The following is a 27,603-nucleotide window of genomic DNA, read 5'->3' as shown; positions in this document are numbered from 1 at the left end:
TAGAGGAAAACATAGGCAGAACACTCTATGACATAAATCACAGCAAGATCCTTTTTGACCCACCTCCTAGAGAAATGGAAATAAAACCAAAACTACCCAAATATGGCCTAATGAATCTTAAAAGCTTTTGCACAGCAAAGGAAACCGTAAGCAAGATGAAAAGACAACCCTCAGAATGGGAGAAAATATTTGCAATCGAAGCAACTGGCAAAGGGTTAATTTCCAAAATTTATAAGCAGCTCATGCAGCTCAATATCAAAAAACCAAACAACCCAATCCAAAAATGGGCAGAAGACCTAAATAGACATTTCTCCAAAGAAGATATACAGATTGCCAACAAACACATGAAAGAATGCTCAACATCATTAATCATTAGAGAAATGCAAATCAAAACTACAATGCGATATCATCTCACACCGATCATATTGGCCATCATCAAAAAATCTACAAACAATAAATGCTGGAGAGTTTGTGGATAAAGGGAACTCTTTTGCACTGTTGGTGGGAATGTAAATTGATACAGCCACTATGGAGAACAGTATGGACGTTCCTTGAAAAACTGAAAATAGAACTACCGTACGACCCAGCAATCCCAGTACTGAGCATATACTCTGAGAAAACCATAATTCAAAAAGAGGCATTTACCAAAATGTTCATTGCCGCTCTATTTATAATAGCCAGGACATGGAAACAACCTAAGTGTCCATCATCGGATGAGTGGATAAAGAAGATGTGGCACATATATGCAATGGAATATTACTCAGCCATAAAAAGGAACGAAACTGAGTTTTTTGTAGTGAGGTGGATGGACCTAGATACTGTCCTACAGAATGAAGTAAGTCAGAAAGAGAAAATCAAACACCGTATGCTAACACATATATATGGAATCTAAAACAAAATCAATGGTCATGAAGAACCTAGGGGCAAGACGGGAATAAAGATGCAGATCTACTAGAGAATGGAGTTGAGGACACGGGGAGGGGGAAGGGTAAGCTGGGACAAAGTGAGAGAGTGACATGGACATATATACACTACCAAATGTAAAATAGATAGCTAATGGGAAGTAGCCGCATAGCACAGGGAGATCAGCTCGGTGCTTTGTGACCATAGAAGGGTGTGATAGGGAGGGTGGGAGGGAGGGAGATCGAATAGGGTAGAGATATGGGGACATATGTATATGTATAGCTGATTCACTTTGTTATAAAGCAGGAAGTAACACACCACTGTAAAGCAATTTTACTCCAATGAAGTTGTTTAAAAAAAAAAATATCCCACACTCCAGCAGGAGTGGCAGTTCACAACCTGGTAAATCCTCTGAGAAAAGTGATCTGATGGAAATGATGAGGTTGCAAGAGCATGGTCTTAGGATGGAAAGCTGAAGAGGAGGATATTTCTCAAGAGAGGACGATCAGGGAACATCCCTGACATGGTAATATTTAAACAACCAGACACATGAGGGAGGGAGAGGAGAGTAGATGCATTACAGAAAAAACTGAAAGTGCAAAGGTGCTGAGGTGGGACAGAGCTTAGCACATACTAGGAATTAACAGCAGACTAGTGTGAGTGGAGCGTGGTGATCTGAGATACTGGTTGGTGTTAAGAGATGAGGAAAGCAGGGGCCACATCATTCAGGCCTTGAAAACCATGGTAAAGATTTTACTCTTAGTGGGATATATAGCCATTGAGAGGGGGATGGTGTGGTGCTGAGGTCAAGGGCTCTGGAGCCACGCTGTCTGGATTAATTTCTCACCCCAACCACTTCGTGGATGTATCATCTTAGATAAGCAACTTAACCTTTCTGTGCCTTACCTTGCTCATCTATAAAATAATAATAATAATAATATTTATTGTTGGGAAGATTTAATGAGTCAGTAGACATAAAGGGCTTAGAAAGGTACTTGACATTAAACATTCAATTCCTGTTAGCAATAGAGCAACAAAGAGGCAGGATGCAATTTATTTTTTTTTAAAAGATCACTTTTTCTGCAGTGTGAGGTTGGAAAGGGGGACGGGGAGAAAGAGGAGAGACCAGGTTTTTCTATTTATCTCAGCTGGAGACTGTGAGGTCTTGGAGTCCATGCTCTTGTATAAGACCATATTTCCTCTCCAACCATCTGAGTTCACTGGACAGGTAACTGAAAAGAGATCTACCCAGCATGGTTAGAAATGGAGCTTGGTTGGAGGTAGAACAAATCAGACTCATATCCACTAGGACAGTTAGTGAAAAAAGATTTTTTTCTGAGGTAGTAATCATCCAGGTAGACAAGATAGGTATCTAGGATCAGAGTGATCCAGCAGGGAACTGAGTTTCCCACAGACAAGCTGAGAGAATTTGGTAGAAACCAATTTATTCCAACAAGAATTTCTGAGTGTCTACTGTGTATATGCCAGGAGTCCTGATGGACACACAGCTGGCTCAGTGGGTTCTGGCATTCCCCTGATATTCAGGAGAAGCATCTCCTCCCAGGTAGGTGACAAGACTTTGTCCTGAGGGCACTTTCTTAAAAGTAGGGAAGTTATCTTATTCATATCTAAAAATAATAGTTTTATTGAGATATAATTCACATAAAGATCAGCATTTTAATGTATGCAATTCAGTGCTTTTTATGATTGTATGTAATTATGCGGTATGCATGGCATTTTATGTCTGACTTCTTCCACTTAGCATAATGTTTTCAAGGTTCATTTGTGTTGTAGCGTATATCAGTACTTTATTCCTTTCTACAGCTAAATAATATTACATTGTATGGATATGCCACATTTTGTTTATCCAATTTTCAGTTGATGGATATTCAGGATTTTTTCTATTTTTGGCTTTATGAACAATGTTGCTATAAACATTCATGTACAAGTCTCTTTTTTAACATCTTTATTGGAGTATAATTGCTTTACAATGGTGTGTTAGTTTCTGCTGTATAACAAAGTGAATCAGCTATATATATACATATATCCTCACATCTCCTCCCTCTTTCATCTCCCTCCCACCCTCCCTATCCCACCCTTCTAGGTCGTCACAAAGCACCCAGCTGATCTCCCTGTGCTATGCGGCTGTTTCCCACTAGCTATCTATTTTACATTTGGTAGTGTATATATGTCCATGCCACTCTCTCACTTTGTCCCAGCTTACCCTTCCCCCTCCCCGTGTCCTCAAGTCCATTCTCTAGTAGGTCTGTGTCTTTATTCCTGTCCTGCCCCTAGGTTCTTCATAACCTTTTTCTTTTTTTTAGATTCCATATATATGTGTAAGCATACAGTATTTGTTTTTCTCTTTCTGACTTCACTCTGTATGACAAACTCTAGGTCCATCCACCTCACTACAAATAACTCAATTTCATTTCTTTTTATGGCCAAGTAATATTCCATTGTATATATGTGCCACATCTTCTTTATCCATTCATCTGTCAATGGACACTTAGGTTGCTTCCATATCCTGGCTATTGTAAATAGTGCTGCAGTGAACATTGTGGTTCATGTACAAGTCTTTGCGAGGACATATGCATTCAGTTCTCTTGAGAATATACCTCAGAGTAAAAATTCTGGGTCATATGGTAACTGTATATTTAATTATTTGAGGAACAAAAGAACTATATCCCAAAGGGGCTGCATCACTTTATGTTCACTATACAACATGGTGATTCAACATTTATATACATTATGAGATGATTGCCACAATAAGTCTAGTTACTATCTGTCACCATTTAAAGTTATTAGAATATTATTGACTATACAGCCTATTCTGTATATTACACATCCCCATGACTTATTTATTTTACAACTGGAAGTTTGTGTTTCTTAATCTCCTTTACTTATTTCACCTATACTCCCAGCCTCCTCTCTGGCAACCAGCAGTTTCTTCTCTGTATCTATGAATGTGTTTTTGTTTTCTTTTGTTTGTCCCTTTGTTTTGTTCTTTGGATTTGACATGTAAGTGAAATCACATGGTATTTCTCTTTCTGTGTCTGACTCATTTCATTAGCATAATACCTTTAGGTCCATCCATGTTACCACAAATGGCAAGATTTCATTATTTTATAACTAATATTCCATTGTATATATATAACACATTTTCATTATCCATTCATCTATCAATGGATACTTAGGTCACTTCCATATCTTGGCTAATGATGCTGCTATGAACATTGGGGTACATATATGTTTTTGAATTAGTGTTTTTCCCAGCAGCAGTGAACAAGGGTTCTTTTTTTTTTTTTTTTTTTGTGGGCCTCTCACTGCTGTGGCCTCTCCCGTTGCAGAGCACAGGCTCCGGACGTGCAGGCTCAGTGGCCATGGCTCACGGGCCCAGCTGCTCCGCAGCATGTGGGATCTTTCCGGACTGGGGCACGAACCCATGTCCCCTGCATCGGCAGGTGGACTCTCAACCACTGTGCCACCAGGGAAGCCCAAGGGTTCTTTTTTATGCACAACCTCACCAACACTTGTTACTTTATGTCTTTTTGTTAGGTGTGGTTTGATTTGCATTTCCCTGATGATTAATGATGTTTAGCATTTTTTCATGTGCTTGTTGGCCATCCATATGTCTTCTTTGGAAAAATGTCTATTTAGGTCCTCTGTGCATTTTTTAAAATCAGATTGTTTGTTATTTTATATTAAGTTGTATGAGTTCTTTGTAGATTTTGGATATTAACTCCTTATTGGATATATGATTTGTAGATATCTTCTCCCATTCAGTAGATTGCCTTTTTATTTTGTTGCTGGTTTCCTTTGCTGTACAAAAGCTTTTAGTTTGGTGTAGTCCCACTTGTTTTTTTTTAATAAATTTATTTATTTATTTATTTTTGGCTCTGTTGGGTTTTCATTGCTGTGGGCTGACTAGCTCTAGTTGCAGCTAGCTGGGGTTACTCTTCGTTGTGGTGCATGGGCTTCTCATTGTGGTGGCTTCTCTTGTTGTGGAGCATGGTCTCTAGGCATGCAGGCTTCAGTAGTTGTGGCATGCAGACTCAGTAGTTGTGGCTCGTGGGCCCTAGAGCACAGGCTCAGTAGCTGTGGCGCACAGGCTTAGCTGCTCCATGGTATGTGGGATCTTCCCAGACTAGGGCTCGAACCTGTGTCCCCTGCATTGGCAGGTGGATTGTCAACCACTACGCCACCAGGGAAGTCCCCCCCCCCCACTTGTTTATTTTTGCTTTTGTTGCCCTTGCATGAGGAGTCAGATGCAAAACAGAGCTGTCTATACTTTCTTCTAGGAGTTTTATGATTTCAGGTCTTACATTCAAGTCCTTAATCCATTTTGAATTTACTTTTGTATATGGTGTAAGACAGTGGTCTGGATACATTATTTTATATGTAGCTGTCCAATTTTCCCAACACCATTTATTGAAGAGATGGTTTTTTTCTCCATTGTATATTCTCGCCACCTTTGCTGTAGATTAACTGACCATATGTGCAAGGGTTTATTTCTGGGCTCTCTATTCTGTTCCATTGATCTATATGTCTATATTTTGTGCCAATACCCATACTGTTTTGATTACTATAGCTTTGTAGTATAATTTGAAGTTGGGGGCACGATGCCTCAGTTTTGTCCTTCTTTCTCACAGTTTCTTTGGTTATTCAGGATCTTTTGTGGTTACTTATAAATTTTAGGATTATTTATTCCACTTCTGTGAAAAATACCATTGATATTTGAAAGGGTTTGCGTTGAATCTCTATATTGCTTTGGGTAGTATGGGCATTTTAGCAATATTAATTCTTCCAACCCATGAGCACAGTATATCTTTCCATTTATTTGTGTCATCTTCAATTTCTTTCATATACATCTTATAGTTTTCTAAGTACTGTTCTTTCACCTCCTTGGTTAAATTTATACCTAGGAATTTTATTCTCTTTGTTGCAATTGCAAATGGAATTGTTTTCTTAATTTCTCTTTCTGCTAGCTCATTATTAGTGTATAGAAATGCAATATATTTATGTATATTAATTTTGTATGCTACAATTTTACTAAATTCATTTATTAGTTCTAATAGTTTTTTGGTGGAGTCTTTAGGGTTTCCTATATATAGTATAATGTCATCTGCAAATAGTGACAGTTTTACTTCTTCCTTTCTAATATGAATGCCTTTTATTTATTTTTCCTTTCTAATTGCTGTGGCCAGAACTTCCAATACTGTGTTGAATAAGAGTGATGAGAGTGAGCATCCTTGTCTTGTTCCTGACCTTAGAGGAAAAGCTTTCAGCTTTTCACCATTGAGTATGATGTTAGCTGTGGATGTCACATATGGCCTTTATTCTGTTGAGGTATGGTCCCTCTATTCCCAGGTTGTTGAGAGTTTTTATCATAACTGAGTGTTGAATTTTTTCAAATGCTTTTTCTGCATCTATTGAGATTATCATGATTTTTATCCTTTATTTTGTTAATGTGGTGTATTGCATTAATTCATTTGCTGATGTTGAACCATCCTTGCATGCCTGGGATAAATCCCACTTGATCATGGTACATGATCCTTTTAATATAATGTTGAATTCAGTTTGCTAATATTTTGTTGAGGATTTTTGCACCTATTTCATCAAGGATATTGGCCTGTAATTTTCCTTTTTGGTAGAGTCTTCATCTGGTTTTGGTAACAGGGTAATACTAGCCTCCTTGAATGAGTTTGGAAGCTTTCTTTCCTCTTCAGTTTTTTGGAGTAATTTGAGAAGGATAGGTACTAACTGTTCTTTAAGAAGTGTTTGGTAAAATTCATCTGTGAAGCTGCCTGGCCTTGGACTTTTGTTTGTTGGGAGTTTTTTGATTACTGATTCAATTTCATTACCAGTTATTGGTCTATTCAGATAATCTACTTCTTCCTGATTCAGTCTTGAAAGATTGTATATGTCTAGAAATTTTTCCATTTCTTCTAGGTTTTCCAATTTTTTGGCTTATAATTGTTTTTAGTAGTTTTTTATGATCCTTTGTATTTCTGTGGTATCAGTTGTAACTTCTCTTTCATTTCTGATTCTATTTATTTGAGTTCTCCCTTTTTTTTCCTGATGGGTCTAATGAAAGTTTTGTCAATTTTGTTTATTTTTCAAAGAACCAGCTCTCAATTTTATTGATCTTTTCAATTTTTTTAGTCTCTATTTCATTTATTTCCCCTCTGACCTTTATTATTTCCTTCCTTTTACTAATTTTGGCTTTGTTCATTCTTCTTTTTCTAGTTCTTTTAGGTCTAAACTTCGATTTTTATTTGAGATTTTTCTTGTTTCTTGAGGTAGGCCTGTATTGCTCTATACTTTCCTCTTAGAACTGTTTTTGCTGCATCTGCTGCATTCCATAGATTTTGGGATGTTGCATTTCCAATTTCATTTGTCTCAAGGTATTTTTTAATTTCCCCTTTTATTTATTTTTGACCTATTGATTGTTAAGTAGTATGTTGTTTAGTCTCCATGTACTTGTGTTTTTTCCAGTTTTCTTCTTGTAGTTGATTTCTAGTTTCATACTGTCGTGGTCAGAAAAGGTACTTGATATGATTTCAATCTTCTTAAATTTATTGAGTTGTTTTGTGGTATAATGTGGTCTACCATGGAAATTGTGCCATGTGCCCTTGATAAAAAATGTGTATTCTGCTGTTTTGGAATGGAAGGTTCTGTATACATCTTTATAAGTCTCTCTGATCTAATGTGTCATTTAAGGCCCATGTTTCCTGAATGATTTTCTGTCTATATGATCTATCCATTGCTGTAAGTGGAGTATTAAAGTCCCCTATTATTATTGTCACTGTCAATTTCCTTTTTTATGTATGTTAATATTTGCTTTATATATTTAGGTGTTCCTATGTTGGGTACATAAATATTTACAAGCATCTTCTTTGGAGAAATGTCTATTCATATTCTTTCCCTGTGTTTTAATTCATTTAATTGTCTTTTTATTGTTGAGTTGCAAGTGTTTTTTATTTACAAGTTCCTATCAGATATATCATTTACAAGTATTTTCTCCCTTTATGTAAGTTGTCTTCTCAGTTAATAGTGTCTGTTGAAACACAGAAGTTTAATTTTTTTTTGAATTCCAATTAATGTATTTTTTCTTTCATTGCTTATGTTTTTGGTGTGATATCTAAGAAGATGTTGTCTAACCCAAAGTCATGAGGATTTACTCTTTGGTTTCTTCTGAGAGTTTTATACTATTATCTCTTACATTTACTATGATCCTTTTTGAATTAATTTTTGCATATGATGTCAAGTAGAGATTTAATTTCAATTTTTTTTGCATGTGGATGTCTAGTTGTCTGAGCTCCATTTGTTGAAAAGACTATTCTTTACCTCATTAAGTTGTCGTGGCACACTTGTCAAAAATCAATTGACTATGAAATCATACTCATCTGTGATTTTTACTATACAACTTAGAGCACTGAGCTTTGAAGTTTCCTAGTTTAACTGAATTTAGACTTTAGTCATATTTAACTGGAACTGATGTTTTAAGTCTGCCACTAGTGTTCTACGCTGATCCTTTATAACCCCAAGCTCAGGGATCCCTCCATGTTTACTACTATCCATCTCCAAATTTTTATACCTCTCTCTGGTGTGTGTTTGGACAAAAGGAGCAGAAGTGGATGAACTGTGGTGGGGTATTAAGGTTTAAATATGGTTTTCAAGTATAGCAGATGGATAGAGGGCTAGGAAGGAAATATTCATAGAGTTAAAGTAGAACTATATGAGCCATCAATGATAATAGTTGGAGACTTCAATAACCCATGTTCAATAATGGCTAGAAAAAATAGAAGATCTACAAGGAAATGGAAGACTTGAACAACACCAACTAGAACTAGCAGACATTTTTAGATCACTCCATGCAACAATAGAAGAATACACATTTTTTTTACATCTTTATTGGAGTATAATTGCTTTACATGTTGTGTTAGTTTCTGCTATACAACAAAATGAATCAGCTATATGTATACATATATCCTCATATCCCCTCCCTCTTGAGCCTCCCTCCCACCCTCCCTATCCCAACCCCTCTAGGTGGTCACAAAGCACCAAGATAATCTCCCTGTGCTATGCAGCAGCTTCCCACTAGCTATCTATTTTACATTTGGTAGTGTATACATGTCCATGCCACTCTCTCACTTCGTCCCAGCTTCTCCTTCTCCCCGTGTCCTCAAGTCTGCATCTTTATTCCTGCCCTGCCACTAGGGTTCTAGATTCCATATATATGAGTTAGCATATGGTATTTGTTTTTCTCTTTCTGACTTACTTCACTCTGTATGACAGTCTCTAGGTCCATCCAACTCACTACAAATAACCCAATTTCATTCCTTTTTCTGGCTGAGTAATATTCCATTGTATAGATATCTGCCACATCTTCTTTATCCATTCATCTGTCAGTGGACATTTAGGTTGCTTCCATGTCCTGGCTATTGTAAATAGTGCTGCAATGAACATTGTGAATACACATCCTTTTTAAGTACACAGGGGACACTTTCCAGGATAGACCATATGTGGGGCCATATAACAAGCCTCAATAAATTTTAAAGGATTGCAATCATACAACGTATTTCTCTGATCACAATGAAATGAAATTAGAAATCAACAACAGGAAAAATTTGTGAAACTCACAAATATGTGGAAATCAAATAACACACTTCTAAATAACTAATGGATCAAAGAATAAATCACAAAGGAAATTAGAAAATACTTTGAGATGACTGAAAGTAAAGATACTATATACCAAAACTTATGGGATGCAGCTAAAGCAGTGATTAGAGAGAAATGTATAGCTCCAAACATCTATATTTTTAAAAAGAAAGATCTCAGATAAATAACCTAACCTTTCACCTTAAGGAATAGGAAAAAGAAGAGGGGACTAAACCCAAAGAAAGCAGAAGGAAGGAAATAATAAAGATCAGGGCAGACTTTCATGAAATAGAGAATACAAAACCAATAGAGAAAATCAATGAGACTAAACATTGGCTCTTTAAAAAGATCAACAAAATGGACAAGGCTTTAACTAGATTGATCAAGATAAAAAGAGAGAGGATTCGAATTACTAAAGGTGGTATGAAAGAGGGAACGTTACTACCAACCTTACAGAAATCAAAAAGAATTATAAGGAAATACTATGAACAACTGTGTGCCAACAAATTAGATAGCATAGATGAAATGGAAAAGTTCCTATAAAAATGCAAACTACCAACATTGATTCAAGAAGAAATAGAAAATTTGAATGGAGGTAAACAAATAAAGAGATTGAATTAGTAATTTTAAAACTTCTCACAAAGAAAAGCCCATTCACAGATAGATTTACTGATGACTTCTACTAGTATTTGAGCTTGTAGGACTCAAAAGATGAGATAAATCAGCTTTGTTATTGATAAAGTTGTTTGGAGAATGAAGCTTGGGTGGGTGGCTGACTAGGCTTCCTGATACTGCATCAAGGCATTTAGGAGAATTACCTGCCGTCACAGGTCTCTCCCATGGAAACTCACAGCTCTCTGCAGGCAGATACCAGAAGGAGAAAGGAACAGAGTTGCACTTGCCCAGTTAATTCTCCCAATCTCATCCACAAGGTAAATCTGAGTAAGGGCTGGACAGAGGCCAGAAGTGTGATCACAAGCAACCAGTCGAGGTGGGAAATGTTTCCCACCTCCAGGCAAACTGTAGACAATTTGATTATATGTAAACAAAGTTGTCCATTAAAAATAATGAGGCATTGCACTAGAAAGCTTTCTTTACTTAGAATTGGTGTGATACAGTGAAAAGAACCCCAATTTAGGCATTAGGAGGCCTGGAGGCCCAACCCAGTTCTATCCCAATGTGTGACCATGGGCATTACATTTCATGCCTCTGAGCCAGTAATTAATTACTCCATCCAAAATTCTACCAATAAAAAAACTTCATGAGAACATCTTAGAAACAAGACAAAAAAAACCCTTTCACTTATAGAAAAGTGAAGAAAATTCTTTCTTAGATGATTTCCTTCCTCTGGTTTTATTTCCCTAAGCTTACCAACCTAAGCCATTAATTGCCATTATTGTATATTTTAAGTGGAATTCATAAGGTCTTTGGTGTTTTTCCTTCCCTACTCCACTCCCTTTCTTATACCCTGCTATTCTTTCTTCTTCCCATGATTTTTTTTTTTAACTTGAGGAAACTTTTCATGTCGTCTCTTAGGTTTACCTCATATTTACATATTCCAGCCTCCTTCAACCTACACATTCTCCAATCACGCAACAAGAAAAAAGAAAGAGAGGGAGGGCGAAAGTAGGAAGGAATGAGGAAAAGAAGAAAGGAAAGGAGGAAGGAAAAAAGAAAGGAAAAATCAAAGCTACTTTGCATAGCTTTTTTCATGTTTTAAAGTATAAAGCACACATGTCATTTGTACATATTTATTTGTTTGTCTAATTATTTATTCAAATCTCTCTCATGTCATCTAAGCTATAAGCTCCAGGAGGGCAGAAACTATAATGGTTTGTCCAGTTTTGTATACTACCTATACTTTGCCTGGTGCTGAGCATAAAAGTGGGTAGTTAAAAGAAGTTCAGTAATCTTTTTTTTTTTTTTTTTTTGCGGTATGCGGGCCTCTCACTGTTGTGGCCTCTCACTTTGCGGAGCACAGGCTCCGGACGCACAGGCTCAGCGGCCATGGCTCATGGGCCCAGCCGCTCCGCGGCATGTGGGATCTTCTCGGACCGGGGCACGAACCCGTGTCCCCCTGCATCGGCAGGCGTACTCTCAACCACTGCGCCACCAGGGAAGCCCCTCAGTAATCATTTTGAAGTAACACAAACAGTATAGATTTCTCATTATAAAAAAGTGATGATTTTCCTCAACTGTGGGAAAATGATCATTTTTCCCCCACATTTTCTTCTAGGTGAGTATGCAGCATTTTCCCTCTGGCCTTAAAGTGGCCAGTTAATTTAATCAATTCGGTAACATAATCAACCAATTCAGCTAAAAAATACAAAACCACTGTTTGGCTGCACTGATCATTAAATTGATTGCTGAAAGCAGCACCTTAATTCAACGGTGCCGTGGAGCAGAGCTAAGGGCTTGACAGAAATGCTTTACCCAGACACAGTGACATGGTGACACAAACTTACACATTGCCTGTGAGTCTGTCTACTCCGGGCATCCATGGTCATTTGAAACAGAAGGAACTATTTGGATCGCCTTAACCTGGCAAAGATGAAAAAGGTATGTCTTGTTAGTATCCATCTTTCCCAAGCCTTAAGAGTTTATTCCTCCGGGATGTTCAGCATTTGCTATACTTGAGAAAATTCAAAAGACAATAGAAAGCAAAACTCTGTCATTGCCTCCTTTTTCTCTCCACTTGTGTGTAAATTTCCCACACAGCTCTTGCTCAAAGAAGGCTTGACACATGTGTTTTGGCAATTAACAACAGGTAAGGGAATGTTTTTTCTCCTAATTTTTGCTGGGGGCAAACAGCAGTACTTCCCAGTCCTCTGGAAGTTCCCTAACAGTGGCAGTTACTATAGGCTGGGATTTTTCAGTTCTGGCAGTATTTCTACATTTGTCCTATTCATAGGGCTATTATGAACAAAGAAAAATTTCCCCACAACTCCAAGAAAATCATTTTGCCCCATTCCTTCCCTTGCTGATCCTTCTTTCTGAAGTACAAACAGTGCTCTACATAATGCTGCAAACATTTGGTCCAATATGAAGAACCCTTTGTTAAAGCCACATTTCCATACCAGTGAATGCATTTCACACCAAACCAATGCATCTCAAAGACTGATGCAGGATTCAGTAAGCCCCTTTGACAGTTTTTCACCAGGAGAGAGGAGGATGGGTATGTGAGGAGGGGATGACAACTATGGTAGGGAGAAGAGGCAGAATGGTGTGTGTGCACACGCGTTTGTGTAGTTGGGTATCAGGTGCTAAATAGGCGTTAGTTCTTTTTCTTCTTATTATTATTCTTATTTTTATTATTTTACTAGCCACATGTGAAACAATGGCTTATTTCTGAAAGAATACAATAAAGCTGAAAACTTTGGATCATGGCAAGGGTGGTTTTGGCCCCAGGCTACAGTGATTGCTAGGTTAACTCGTTAATCCACCTCTTTCTTCGTTGTTAATAACTAATATCTGTCAATATAATGGGGGAAATATGCAAGCAAATATGGTAAGTATTCTCCGTGACAGCTGAGGACATCTGGGTGTTCCATCAAAATCTGACCTCAAACACTTGGGAGTTTGACCTGAAAACAGAAAAATGTAAAGTTTAGATTAGATGAATAATTGTATACTTGTTTCTAAAAAGTCTCAGGCTTAACAAACAATCGTTGCAAACATAGTCACATCATTGGATTCTATTTTATTTGTTTCTCACACAAGAGAAAGATGTTTTAAGCAATAGTTTTATTTTTTTAATGTTCTCTCATGACAAAAGAAAACCCAGAAACTACTTATTTATTAGCGTTCATCCTACAATGAAATCATATCTGGGGGGCAGGGGATGGGAGACTAACTTTCCCTTCCATTAAAATGAGATTAGACAGCCGCCCATCCGCCTCTGCAGGAGACCCTCCAACACTAGCAGGTAAGGCAGAGACCTTCAAGATGGCGGAAGAGTAAGACGTGGAGATCACCTTCCCCCCCACAAATACATCAGAAATACATGTACATGTGGAACAACTCCTATAGAATACCTACTGGACGCTGGCAGAAGACCTCAGACTTCCCAAAAGGCAAGAAACTCCCCACGTACCTGGGTAGGGCAAAAGAAAAAAGAAAAAACAGAGACAAAAGAATAGGGACGGGACCTGCACCAGTGGGAGGGAGCTGTGAAGGAGGAAAAGTTTCCACACACTAGGAAGCCCTTTACTGGTGGAGACGGGGTGTGGCAGGGGGGGAAGCTTCGGAGCCACAGAGAAGAGCATAGCAACAGGGGTGCAGAGGGCAAAGCAGAGAGATTCCCACAAAGAGGATTGGTGCTGACCAGCACTCACCAGCCCAAGAGGCTTGTCTGCTCACCTGCCGGGATGGGCGGGGGCTGGGAGCTGAGGCTTGGGCTTCGGAGGTCAGATCCCAGGGAGAGGACTGGGGTTGGCTGTGTGAACACAGCCTGAAGGGGGCTAGTGCACCACAGCCAGCCAGGAAGGAGTCCTGGAAAATGTCTGGACCTGCCAAAGAGGGAGAAGACCATTGTTTCAGGGTGCACAAGGAGGGGGGATTCAGAGCACTGCCTAAACGAGCTCCAGAGATGGGCGCGAGCCACAGCTATCAGCGCGGACCCCAGAGACGGGCATGAGACGCTAAGGCTGCTGCTGCCGCCACCAAGAAGCCTGTGTGCAAGCACAGGTCACTAGCCACACCTGCTCTCCCAGGAGCCTGTGCAGCACACCACTGCCAGGGTCCCGTGATCCAGGGACAACTTCCCCGGGAGAACACACGGCGAGCCTCAGGCTGGTGCAACGTCACGCCGGCCTCTGCTCCACAGGCTCACCCCACATCCGTACCCCTCCCTCCCCCTGGCCTGAGTGAGCCAGAGCCCCTGAATCAGCTGCTCCTTTTTTTTTTTTTTTTTTATTAATTAACTTATTTTTGCTGTGTTGGGTCTTCATTTCTGTGCGAGGGCTTTCTCTAGTTGTGGCAAGCAGGGGCCACTCTTCATCGCGGTGCGCGGGACTCTCACTATCGCAGCCTCTCTTGTTGCGGAGCACAGGCTCCAGATGCGCAGGCTCAGTAGTTGTGACTCACGGGCCCAGTTGCTCCGCGGCATGTGGGATCCTCCCAGACCAGGGCTCGAACCCGTGTCCCCTGCATTAGCAGGCAGATTCTCAACCACTGCGCCACCAGGGAAGCCCTCAGCTGCTCCTTTAACTCCGTCATGTCTGGGCGGGAACAGACGCCCTCAGGCGACCTACATGCAGAGGTGGGTCCAAATCCAAAGCTGAACCCCAGGAGCTGTGTGAACAAAGAAGAGAAAGGGAAATTTCTCCCAGCAGCCTCAGGAGCAGCGGATTAAATCTCCACAATCAATTTGATGTACCCTGCCTATGGAATATCTGAATACACGATGAATCATCCCAAATTGAGGTAGTGGACTTTGGGAGCAATGACATATATTTTTTTTTCCTTTTTCTCTTTTTTGGGTCTGTATGTGAATGTTTCTTTGGGTGATTTTGTCTGTGTAGCTTCACTTTTGCCATTTGTCATAGGGTTCTGTCTGTCCGTTTTTTGGGAGGTTTTTTTACTATAGTTTTTAGCACTTGTGATTATTGGTGGATTTGTTTTTTGGTTTGGTTGCTCACTTCTTTCTTTTTTTCCTCTTTTTATTACTTTTTAATTTTCAATAATTATTTTTTATTTTATTAATTTTCTTTCTTTCTCTTTCTCTCTCTCTTTCTTCTTTCTTTTTCTTTCTCTCTTTCTTTCTTTCTTTCTTCTTTCTTTCTTTCTCCCTTTTGTTCTGAGTGGTGTGGCTGACAGGGCCTTGGTGTTCTGAACGGGTCTCAGGTCTGTGCTCTGAGGTGGGAGAGCCGAGTTCAGGACATTGGTCCACCAGAGACCTCCCAGCTCCACGTAATATCAAATGGCGAATGCCCTCCCAGAGATCTCCACCTCAACGCTAAGACCCAGCTCCACTCAATGACCAGCAAGCTATAGTGCTGGACACCCTATGCTAAACAAATAACAAGAGAGGAACACAACCCCACCCATTAGCAGAGAGGCTGCCTAAAATCACAATAAGGTCACAGACACCCCAAAACACACTACCAGACATGGACCTGCCCACCAGAAAGACAAGATCCAGCCTCATCCACCAGAACACAGGCTCTAGTCCCCTCCACCAGGAAGCCTACACAACCCACTGAGCCAACCTTAGCCACTGGGGACAGACACCAAAAACAATGGAAACTATGAACCTGCAGCCTGCAAAAAGGAGAGCTGAAAAAGAGTCAGTTAAGCAAAATGAGAAGGCAGAGAAACATGCAGCAGATGAGGGAGCAAGATAAAAACTGACCAGACCAAAAAAATAAAGAGGAAATAGGCAGTCTACTTGAAAAAGAATTCAGAGTAATGATAGTAAAGATGATACAAAATCTTGGAAATACAATGGAGAATATAAAAGAAACGTTAACAAGGACCTAGAAGAACTAAAGAACAAACAAACAATGATGAAAAACATAATAAATGAAATTTAAAATTCTCTAGAAGGAATTGATAGCAGAATAACTGAGGCAGAAGAACGGATAAGTGACCTGGAATATAAAATAGTGGGAATAACTACTGCAGAGCATAATAAAGAAAAAATAATGAAAAGAATTGAGGATAGTCTCAGAGACCTCTGGGACAACACTAAATGCACCAACATTCTAACTATAGAGGTCCCAGAAGAAGAAGAGAGAAAGACAGGGAGTGAGAAAATATTTGAAGAGATTATAGTTGAAAACTACCCTAATGTGGGAAAGGAAATAATCAAGTCCAGGAAGCACAGAGAGTCCATACAGGATACATCCAAGGAGAAACATGCCAAGACACATATTAATCAAACTTTCAAAAATTAAATACAAAGAAAAAATATTAAAAGCAGCAAGGGAAAACAATAAATAACATACAAGGGAATCCCCATAAGGATAACAGCTGAACTTTCAGCAGAAAATCTGCAAGTCAGAAGGGAGTGGCAAGACATATTAAAAGTTATGAAAGGGAGAAACCTACAACCAAGATTACTCTACCCAGCAAGGATCTCATTCAGATTCAATGGAGAAATTAAACTTTTACAGACAAGCAAAAGCTAAGAGAGTTCAGCACCACCAAACCGGCTTTACAACAAATCCTAAAGGAACTTCTCTAAGCAGGAAACAAGCAAACCCAAAACAATTAAGAAATTGGTAATAGGAACATACATATCAATAATTACCTTAAATGTAAATGGATCAAATGCTCCCACCAAGAGACTTAGACATAGGCTGAATGGATCCCAAAACAAGACCCGTATATATGCTGTCTACAAGACACCCACTTCAGACCTAGGGACAGATACAGACTGAAAGTGAAGGGATGGAAAAAGATATTCCATGCAAATGAAAATCAAAGAAAGCTGGAGTAGCAATTCTCATATCAGACAAAATAGACTTTAAAATAAACACTATTACAAGACAAAAAGAAGGACACTACATAACGATCAAGGGATCAATCCAAGAAGAAGATAAAACAATCGTAAATATTTATGGACCTAACATAGAAGCACCACAATATGTTAAGCAAATGCTAACAGCCATAAAAGGGGAAATCGACAGTAAGACAATCATAGTAGGGGACTTTAATACCGCACTTTCACCCATGGACAGATCATCCAAAATGAAATTAAATAAGAAAATACAGGCTTTAAATGATACGTTAAACAAGATGGACATAACTGCTATTTATAGGACATTCCATCCAAAAACAACACAATCCACTTTCTTCTCAAGTGCTCATTGAACTTTCTCCAGGATAGATCATATCTTGGGTCACAAATCAAGCCTTGGTAAATTTAAGAAAATTGAAATCATATCAAATATCTTTTCTGACCACAATGCTATGAAACTAGATATGAATTACAGGAAAAAATCTGTAAAAAACACAAACACATGGAGGCTAAACAATAAACTACTTAATAACCAAGAGATCACTGAATCAATAAAAGGGGATATCAAAAAATACCTAGAATCAAATGACAATGAAAACACGATGGCCCAAAACCTATGGGATGCAGCAAAAGCAGTTCTAAGAGGGAAGTTTAGAGCATTACAATCCTACCTCAAGAAACAAGAAACATCTCAAATGAACAATCTAACCTTACACATAAAGCAATTAGAGAATGAAGACAAAAAACCCCTCAAAGTCACCAGAAGGAAAGAAATCATAAAGATCAGATCAGAAATAAATGAAAAATAAATGAAAGAAACAATAGCAAAGATCAATAAAACTAAAAGCTGGTTCTTTGACAAGATAAACAAAATTGATAAACCATTAGCCAGAATCATCAAAAAAAAAAGGGAGAAGTCACAAATCAATAGAATTAGAAATGAAAAAGGAGAAGTGACAACAGACACTGCAGAAATACAAAGGATCATGAGAGATTACTACAAGCAATTCTATGCCAATAAAATGGACAACCTGGTAGAAATGGACACATTCTTAGAAAAGCGCAACCTTCCAAGACTGAAGCAGGAAGAAATAGAAAATATAAACGGCCCAATCACAAGCACTTAAATTGAGACTGTGATTAAAAATCTTCCAACAAACAAAAGTCCAAGACCAGATGGCTTCACAGGCAAATTCTATCAAATATTTAGAGAAGAGCTACCACCTATCCTTCTCAAACTCTTTGAAAATATAGCAGAGTGAGGAACACTCCCAAACTCATTCTATGAGGCCACCATCACCTTGATACCAAAACCAGACAAGGATGTTACAAAAAAAGAAAACTACGGGCCAATAGCATTCATGAACATAGATGCAAAAATCCTCAATAAAATACTAGCAAACCGAATCCAACAGCACATTAAAATCATCATACAACATGATCAAGTGGGGTTCATCCCAGGAATGCGAGGATTCTTCAATATACACAAATCAAACAATGTGATAAACCATATTAACAAACTGAAGGAGAAAAACCATATGATCATCTCAATAGATGCAGAAAAAGCTTTCAACAAAATTCAACACCCATTTATGATAAAAACCCTCCAGAAAGTAGCCATAGAGGGAACTTACCTCAACATAATAAAGGCCATATATGACAAACCCACAGCCAACATCGTCCTCAGTGGTGAAACACTGAAACCATTTCCACTAAGATGAGGAACAAGACAAGGTTGCACACTCTCACCACTATTATTCAACATAGTTTTTGAAGTTTTAGCCAGAGCAATCAGAGAAGAAAAAGAAATAAAAGGAATCCAAATCAGAAAAGAAGAACTAAAGCTGTCACTGTTTGCAGATGAAATGATACTATATATAGTGACACCTAAAAACTCCAGCAGAAAACTACTGGAGCTAATCAATGAATTTGGTAAAGTAGCAGGATACAAAATCAATGCACATGCATTCCTATACACTAAAGTTGAAAAATCTGAAAGAGAAAAAAGGAAACAATTCCATTAACCATCGAAACAAAGAGAATAAATACCTAGGAATAAACCTACCTAAGGAGACAAAAGACCTGTATGCAGAAAACTATTAAACAGATGAAAAAAATTAAGGATGATACAAACAGATGAAGAGATATACCATGTTCTTGGATTGGAGGAATGAACATTGTGAAAAGGACTATAATACCCAAAGCAATGTACAGATTCAATGCAATCCCTATCAAACTACCAATGGCATTTTTCACAGAACTAGAACAAAAAATTTCACAATTTGTATGGAAACACAAAAGACCCCGAATAGCCAAAGCAATCTTGGAAATGAAAAATGGAGCTGGAGGAATCAGGCTCCCTGACTTCAGACTATACTACAAAGCTACAGTAATCAAGACAGTAAGGTACTGGCACAAAAACAGAAATATAGATCAGTGGAACAGGATAGAAACCCCAGAGGTAAACCCACGCACATATGGTCACCTTATCTTTGATAAAGGAGGCAAGAATATACAGTGGAGAAAAGACAGCCTCTTCAAAAGTGGTGCTGGGAAAACTGGACAGCTACATGTAAAAGTATGAAGTTAGAACACTCCCTAACACCATACACAAAAATAAACTCAAAATGGATTAAAGACCTAAATGTAAGGCCAGACACTATCAAACTCTTAGATAAAAACATAGGCAGAACACTCTATGACATAAATCACAGCAAGATCCTTTTTGACCCACCTCCTAGAGAAATGGAAATAAAAACAAAAATAAACAAATGGGACCTAATGAAACTTCAAAGCTTTTGCACAGCAAAGGAAACCATAAACAAGACCAAAAGACAACCCTCAGAATGGGAGAAAATATTTGCAAATGAAGCAACTGACAAAGGATTAATCTCCAAAATTTATAAGCAGCTCATGCATCTCAATAACAAAAAAACAAACAACCCAATCCAAAAATGGGCAGAAGACCTAAATAGACATTTCTCCAAAGAAGATATACATACTGCCAACAAACACATGTAAGAATGCTCAACATTATTAATCATTAGAGAAATGCAAATCAAAACTACAATGTGGGCTTCCCTGGTGGCACAGTGGTTGAGAGTCCACCTGCCGATGCAGGGGACGCAGGTTCATGCCACGGTCCAGGAAGATCCCACATGCCGCGGAGCGGCTGGGACCATGAGCCATGGCTGCTGAGCTTGCGCGTCCGGAGCCTGTGCTCCGCAACAGGAGAGGCCACAACGGTGAAAGGCCCATGTACTGCAAAGAAACAAAACAAAAAAACCCAAAAAACTACAATGTGACATCATCTCACACTGGACAGAATGGCCATCATCAAAAAATCTACGAACAAGAAATGCTGTAGAGGGCTTCCCTGGTGGCGCAGTGGTTAAGAGTCTGCCTGCCAATGCAGGGGACACAGGTTCATGCCCTGGTCTGGGAAGATCCCACATGCCATGGAGCGGCTAGGCCCGTGAGCCATGGCTGCTGAGCCTTTGCCGCTGGAGCCTGTGCTCCCCAACGGGAGAGGCCACAACAGTTAGAGGCCCGTGTACCCAAAAAAAAAAAAAAAAGAAATGCTGGAGAGGGTGTGGAGGAGAGGGAACTCTCTTGCACTGTTGGTGGGAATGTAAATTGATACAGCCACTATGGAGAACAGTATGGAGGTTCCTTAGAAAACTAAAAATAGAACTACCATACGACCTAGCAATCCCACTGTTGGGCATATACCCTGAGAAAACCATAATTCAAAAAGAGTCATGTACCTAAATGTTCATTGCAGCTCTATTTACAATAGCCAGGACATGGAAGCAGCCAAAGTGTCCATCAACAGATGAATGGATAAAGAAGATGTGGCACATATATACAATGGAATATTACTGAGCCATCCAAAGCAATGACGCTGAGTTATTTGTAGTGAGCTGGATGGACTTAGAAACTGTCATACTGAGTGAAGTAAGTCAGAAAGAGTAAAACAAATACCGTATGCTAACACATATATATGGAATCTTAAAAAAAAAATTGTCATGAAGAACCTAGGAGCAAGATGGGAATAAAGATGTAGACCTACTAGAGAATGGACTTGAGGATGTGCGGAAGGGGTAGGGTAAGCTGGGACAAAGTGAGAGAGTGGTAGTGTATATATGGACATATATACACTACCAAATGTAAAATAGATAGCTAGTGGGAAGCAGTCAGATAGCACAGGGAGATTAGCTCGGTGCTTTGTGACCAGCCAGAAGGGTGGGATAGGAGGGTGGAGGGAGGGAGTCGCAAGATGTAAGAGATATGGGGATACATGTATATGTATAACTGATTCACTTTGTTATAAAGTAGAAACTAACACACCATTGTAAAGCAATTATATTCCAATAAATATGTTAAAAAAAAGAATATTTGTAGGTTAATGTCAATATCACTTACCTTTTTAGGTAAGCGTCAGGGTGATTTTCATGTTTAAGTTTGGTTTTATATATCCATGCAATTCTAGATTTTTAAATTCATATTAATGTTCTTGATAATTAAAATGATTTGAGAAAGAGAACTTTGCATTATGTTTCTTGTCAGAGAAGGAGGTTTCATTAATATATTTAATATCACTTCTAATAAAATATACAAATCAGAAAAATAATGAGATTAAAAATAGTTAGATGATCAATACAATGTGGTTGGTTTAATTTTTTAATCTTTCTCTTCCATTTTAATAATGATTCTTGCGATTTCATCACTATATTAACCCCTAATTAAATGAAGGTAACTTTTCAGTCCATAAATTGGATAAAGCAAGAAAATAAATAATTTAACTTTCCATGGTCAGTTCTGTTACCAGATTAGAATGGATTTAAAAATATTTGTAGCAACACTTGAGTGTTAATAATAATAGGAAATAAAATCTTTTCTATAGTGTTAATCATAATGGAAGCCAAACTGTATTTCACTTTTTCCATTTTTCCACATTGCTCATAGCAGCTGTGGTGGTTCTTTTAAATTTATGATAATTAAATTCTATTTAATTCATGTTAGCTAATCTTGTCATGCATTCCATTAATGCTCTTTGGTATGGAAAGAAATGAGTCCTATTAAACATAGAAGTCCAGCAGGGAGATAAAAATAATATTCTTATGCTCCCATTTATTTAGAGAGCCTCGATTGTGCTGGGCTGGGCTACACCAGATTACAAAAAAAGTCTTTATTTAACTGTCTTCCCTCATTTATTTATTTTTTAAAAAGCTATTATCCCCAAATATGTGGAGGTTAAAAACATACTTCTAAATCACACATGGCTCAAAGAAGCCTCAAGAGAAATCAAAAAATATTTTGAACTAAATGAAAATAAAAACACAACTTTTCAAAATTTGTGGTGTGTGGCAAAAGCAGTGCATCTTTTCTTATAAATGCATTGAATGCATTTATTGGGAAAGAATAAAAGTCTAAAATCAATAATCTAAGTTTCTACATTAGGAAAATAGTAAAAACAGCAAATTAATTTCAAAGTAAGCAGGAGAAAGGAATAATAAGAATTAGCACACAAATCAATGAAAATGAAAAGAAGAAATCAATTAAAAAATCAAGGAAATCAAAAGTTGGGTCTTTGAAATGATAAAATTGATAAGCCTCTAGACAGGCTAAGAAAAAAAGAAGACACAAATTACTAATATCAGAAATGAAAGACGGGACATTTTTCCAGATCCTATGGACATTGAAATCTTGATAAAAGAATAGTATGAACGAGTCTATGCCCGCAAATTTGATAATCTTGATGAAATGGACCAAGTCCCTGAAAGACACAATTTACAAAAACTCACACAAGAAGAAATAAATAATCTTGATAGGCCTATTAAAGAAATTTAATCAATAATTAATAATCTTCCAAATCAGAAAGTACCAGGCCTAGATGGATTCATTGGTGAATTTTACCAAACATTTAAGGAAGAAATTATGCCAATCCTTTACAATCTCTTCCAGAAAATTAAAGCAAAAGGTTACTTCCTAACTCATTCTATGAGGCTACCATTGCCCTAATACCAAAACCAGAAAAAAATTACAAGAAAACTATAGACCAATATCTCTTATGAACATAGATGCAAAAATCCTCAATAAATATTAGCAAATCAAATCCAACCATGTATAAAAAGAATTATTCCCCATGACAAGGTGGGATTTATGCCAAGTATGCAAGATTGGTTCAACATTCAAAAATCAGTTAATGTAATCTATCACATCAACAGATTAAAAAAGAAAAATCAAATGATCATATGAATAGATGCAGGAAAAGCATTTGACAAAGTCCAACATCCATTCATGATAAAAATTCTCAGTAAACTATGAATAGAAGGTAAGTTCCTCAACTAATAAAGAATAGAGCTAACATCATACTTAATGGTGAGAAACTAGAAGCTTTCCCACTAAGATCAGGTACAAGGCAAGGATGTCCCCCCTTACCACTCCTTTTCAACATCATATTGGAAGTTCTACCTAATGCAATAAGATGAGAAAGGGAAATGAAAGGCACACAGATTGGGAAGGAAAAATAAAACTGTCTTTGTTCACAAATGACATGATTGTCTAAAAGTAGAAAATCCTAAAGAATCAACAAAATCTTTTGGAATGAGCGATTATATCCAGCTTGCAGGATACAAGGTTAATCTACAAAAGCCAGTCACTTTCTTGTATGCCAGCAATGAACAAGTGAAATTTGAAATTAAAAATACAATACCGTTTACACTGGCACACTCAAAAATGAAATACTTAGGGATAAATTTAATAAAATATGTACAGGATCTATATGAGGAAGACTACAAAACTCTGATGAACAAAAAGAAGAACTAAATAAATGGAGGTACTTAAGTAACAGAGGGCAAGTTCATGGGTATTCAGAGGAAAATATTCATGGATAGGAAAACTCAATGCTGTCAAGATGTCAGTTCTTCCCAACTTGGTCTATAGATTCAATGCAACCAAGATGTCCTTTTGTAGGTGAATGGATAAATAAATTGTGATACAACCAGACAATGGAACATTATTCAGCACTAAAAAGAAATGAGCTTTCAAGCCATTAAAACACATGGAGGAAACTTAACTGCATGTTGCTAAGTGAAATAAGCCAATCTGAAAAGGTTACATACTGTATGATTCCAACTATATGACATTCTGGAAACGGCAAAACTATGGAGACAGAAGATCAGTGGTTGCCAGGTTTTGGGGTGGGAATGATTAGGAGAAGCACAGAGCATTTCTAGGGCAGTGAAAATATTCTGCATGATACCATAATGATGGATAGACGTCATTATAGATTTGTCCATACCCATAGAATGTATACCACCACGAGTGAAACATAATGAAAACAATGTGCTTTGGGTGATTATGATGTGTCAATGTAGGTTCATCAGTGGTAAAAAATTTACCACTCTGGTGGGGGATGTTGATAACGGGGGAGGCTATTCATGTGTGGAGGGGGCAGAGGGTATATGGGAAATCTCGGTACCTTCACTTCAGTTTTGCTGTGAACTTAAAGCTGCTCCAAAAGTACCAATTTAAAAAGATTAAAAATTTTCAAGTCGTTATACTTATTCACTCAGTGACAGTGCTGTGTTAGGCTTCACCCATCTCCTGGCTCTCCAAGAGCTGCCAACCAACTCTCCCCCAACCCCAGTCAAATTCTGGTGCATCATTCTCTCTTTCTTTCTCTGTCTCTGTCTGTCTCTGTCTCTGTCTCTCTGTGTGAACATGTTTTTGTAGTGGGAGCAGTTGTCTGCTGGCTATCAGGAATACCTTTCCTTTTTCTCTGTTGCTTAAGAACCTTGCACAGTCATAAACACCACCAAATCATCTGTAAATGCTGTCAATGCCCTTGCAGTCATGCCAAGGAAGGAGGCAACAGAATGTTGAACTCATTTTGAAGGACCAAGTTATTTCTGATGTAACCAGTAACATATTCCTCAAAATGTAATCCTCACTCATCTGTAGTAGAATCACCTGGGGCTCTGTTTAAAATGGCAGAAGTGGGACTTCCCTGGTGGCGCAGTGGTTAAGAATCCACCTGCCAATGCAGGGGACACAGGTTCAAGCCCAGGTCCAGGAAGATTCCACATGCCGCGGAGCAACTAAGCCCATGAGCAACAACTACTGAGCCCATGCGCCACAACTACTGAGCCTGTGCTCTAGATCCCACGAGCCACAACTATTGAGCCCATGTGCCACAACTACTGAAGCCTGTGTGCCTAGATCCTGTGCCCTGCAACAAGAGAAGCCACTGCAATGAGAAACCCACGCACCGAAGGAAGAATTAGGCCCTGCTCACAGCAACTAGAGGAAGCTCACGTGCAGCAATGAAGACCCAACACAGCCAAAAATAAATAAATAAGTAAATAGATAGATAAATAAATAAATAACAAAAACCAATAAAATAAAATAAAATGGCAGAAGTACCAGCTATGGAGCACAGGAATCTACATTTTAACCAGATCCTCTGGAAATTCTAATGCACATGAACTTTTAAATTTAATTAATTAATTAATTTTTGGCTGGGTTGGGTTATCATTGCTGCACGTGGGCTTTCTCTAGTTGCAGCGAGTGGGGGCTACTCTTCATTGCAGTGTGTGGGCTTCTCATTGTAGTGGCTTCTCCTGTTGCGGAGCACGGGCTCTAAGTGTATGGGCTTCCATAGTTGTGGCACATGGGCTCAGTAGTTGTGGCTCTCGGGGTCTGGAGTGCAGGCTCAGTAGTTGTGGTGTATGGGCTCAGTTGCTCCGCGGCAAGTGGGATCTTCCCGGATCAGAGCTCGAACCCGTGTACCCTGCATTGGCAGGCAGATTCTTAACCACCGCACCACTAGGGAAGTCCCACATGAACTTTTAAAAATTGCTAATCTCAAAGGTTAGTATGTTGCTCATATTCAATTACCAACAGCATGTGTTGTCCTAAGAAATATATCTTTAGTATTTCAAACTTAATATGTGGTGATATTATTCCTTGAGCACTAATTATATGCTTTAGAAATGGATAATAAACTAATGTGTTGAGTCTTTTAGATAAACAATGCAAAAGTAGGTAAGTTAATAGTCTTTTAAACAAACTTAATACAAAATGCATTGTATCTTCCTATGGGCTGAATTGTGTCCCCCAAAATTCATATGTTGAGGCCCTCCCCTCAGTGTGATAGTATTTGGAGATAGGGCCACTGGGATGTAATTAGGATTAGGTAGGGTCATGAAGGTGGGACCCTCATGATGGGATTAGTGCCCTTATAAGAAGAGACACCAGAGAGTTTGTTCTCTTTCTTTCTCTGCCATGTGAGGACAAGCCAGCAAGCCAAGCAAGAAGACAGCCATCTACAAGCCAGTTAGAAGGCCCTTACCAGAACCTGAGCATGCTGACACCTTGATCTTGGATTTCCAGGCTCCAGAACTGTGAGAAAATAAATTTCTGTTGTTTAAGCTACTCAATCCATGTGTTTTTTTTGTATTTTTTTTTTGCGGTACGCGGGCCTCTCACTGTTGTGGCCTCTCCCGTGTCCCCTGCATCGGCAGGCAGACTCTCAACCACTGCACCACCAGGGAAGCCCAATCCATGGTGTTTTATTGTGACAACCTGAGCAGACTAAAACACCTCTTCAACAACAGGTTTGAGTTTCCTTGACTTCTGAGTCTCTCACTATGTTTTCCATTCCCTGAACTCCTTAACTTAAGGAGATTGTACCACACCACACACCCTAGATCATTTCCTGGTTGTCTGTGACTATTTACCATACTCTGAAGTTTTGTCCAAAAAAACCCAGATTTATTATATTTTATTTCATCCATTCATCTTGTTATTCACTAATTTTTAAACAATTTATTGAAGACTTGCTATGGACTTGGCCCCATGTTAAGTGGTAGTAAACAGAGGTGAATCAAATTTATGTGCTTCCTGCCTTTATGGAGCTCTCAGTCTCATTGGGAGATAGTAAATTAGTAAACAGACATGTAATCGTAAATCATGAAGTAGGAAAAAGAAAGCCAGGAAGGCCTCACTGAGGCACTGATGTTTTAGCTGATTTCTTAAGGATGGGGATGAATCATCTATGCAAATAGCCAATGGGAAGCACAACAGCAGGAAGGACAAGTACATAAAAATTTCTGAAGGGAAAAAGACCTTAAACTGGAAGACAGTGTGGTGGAACACTGTCATGTGCTACCTAGATCCCCCTTCATTGAAGTACTTATTGTCCCAGCTGCTGGGAGTGCTAAGGGCAAACAACTTTCAGTGTCAGTGTCTTCAGGTGCCATGCCACTAAGGTCACATCTTTTCCAAGATGGGCTACATCCAGTTATCAATGCATGTAGGGAGTATAAGGCTTGGCCATCTCATTTCAAAAGGGTACAACCCTGAAAGACCATTTCTAGCCCCAGGGCTCCATGTAGGATCAGTCTAGTCTGTCACATGCAGCTCAATTTCTCCACATGCCCACTCCCCTTTCTTCCTTTCCTTTCATAGGGTTTGGTCTCAAAGGAGCTCCATAATAAACAGCTTGCACACTAAACTTCATCTCAGAGTCTGCTTCCTGAGGAATTCAAACTACAGTAACCACTGTG

The sequence above is a fragment of the Monodon monoceros genome, unplaced genomic scaffold (assembly GCF_005190385.1).
Source record: "Monodon monoceros isolate NGI ecotype Baffin Bay Population unplaced genomic scaffold, NGI_Narwhal_1 Super_Scaffold_22, whole genome shotgun sequence".
Classification (NCBI taxonomy): Eukaryota; Metazoa; Chordata; class Mammalia; order Artiodactyla; family Monodontidae; genus Monodon; species Monodon monoceros.
This window is presented reverse-complemented; position numbering follows the sequence as displayed.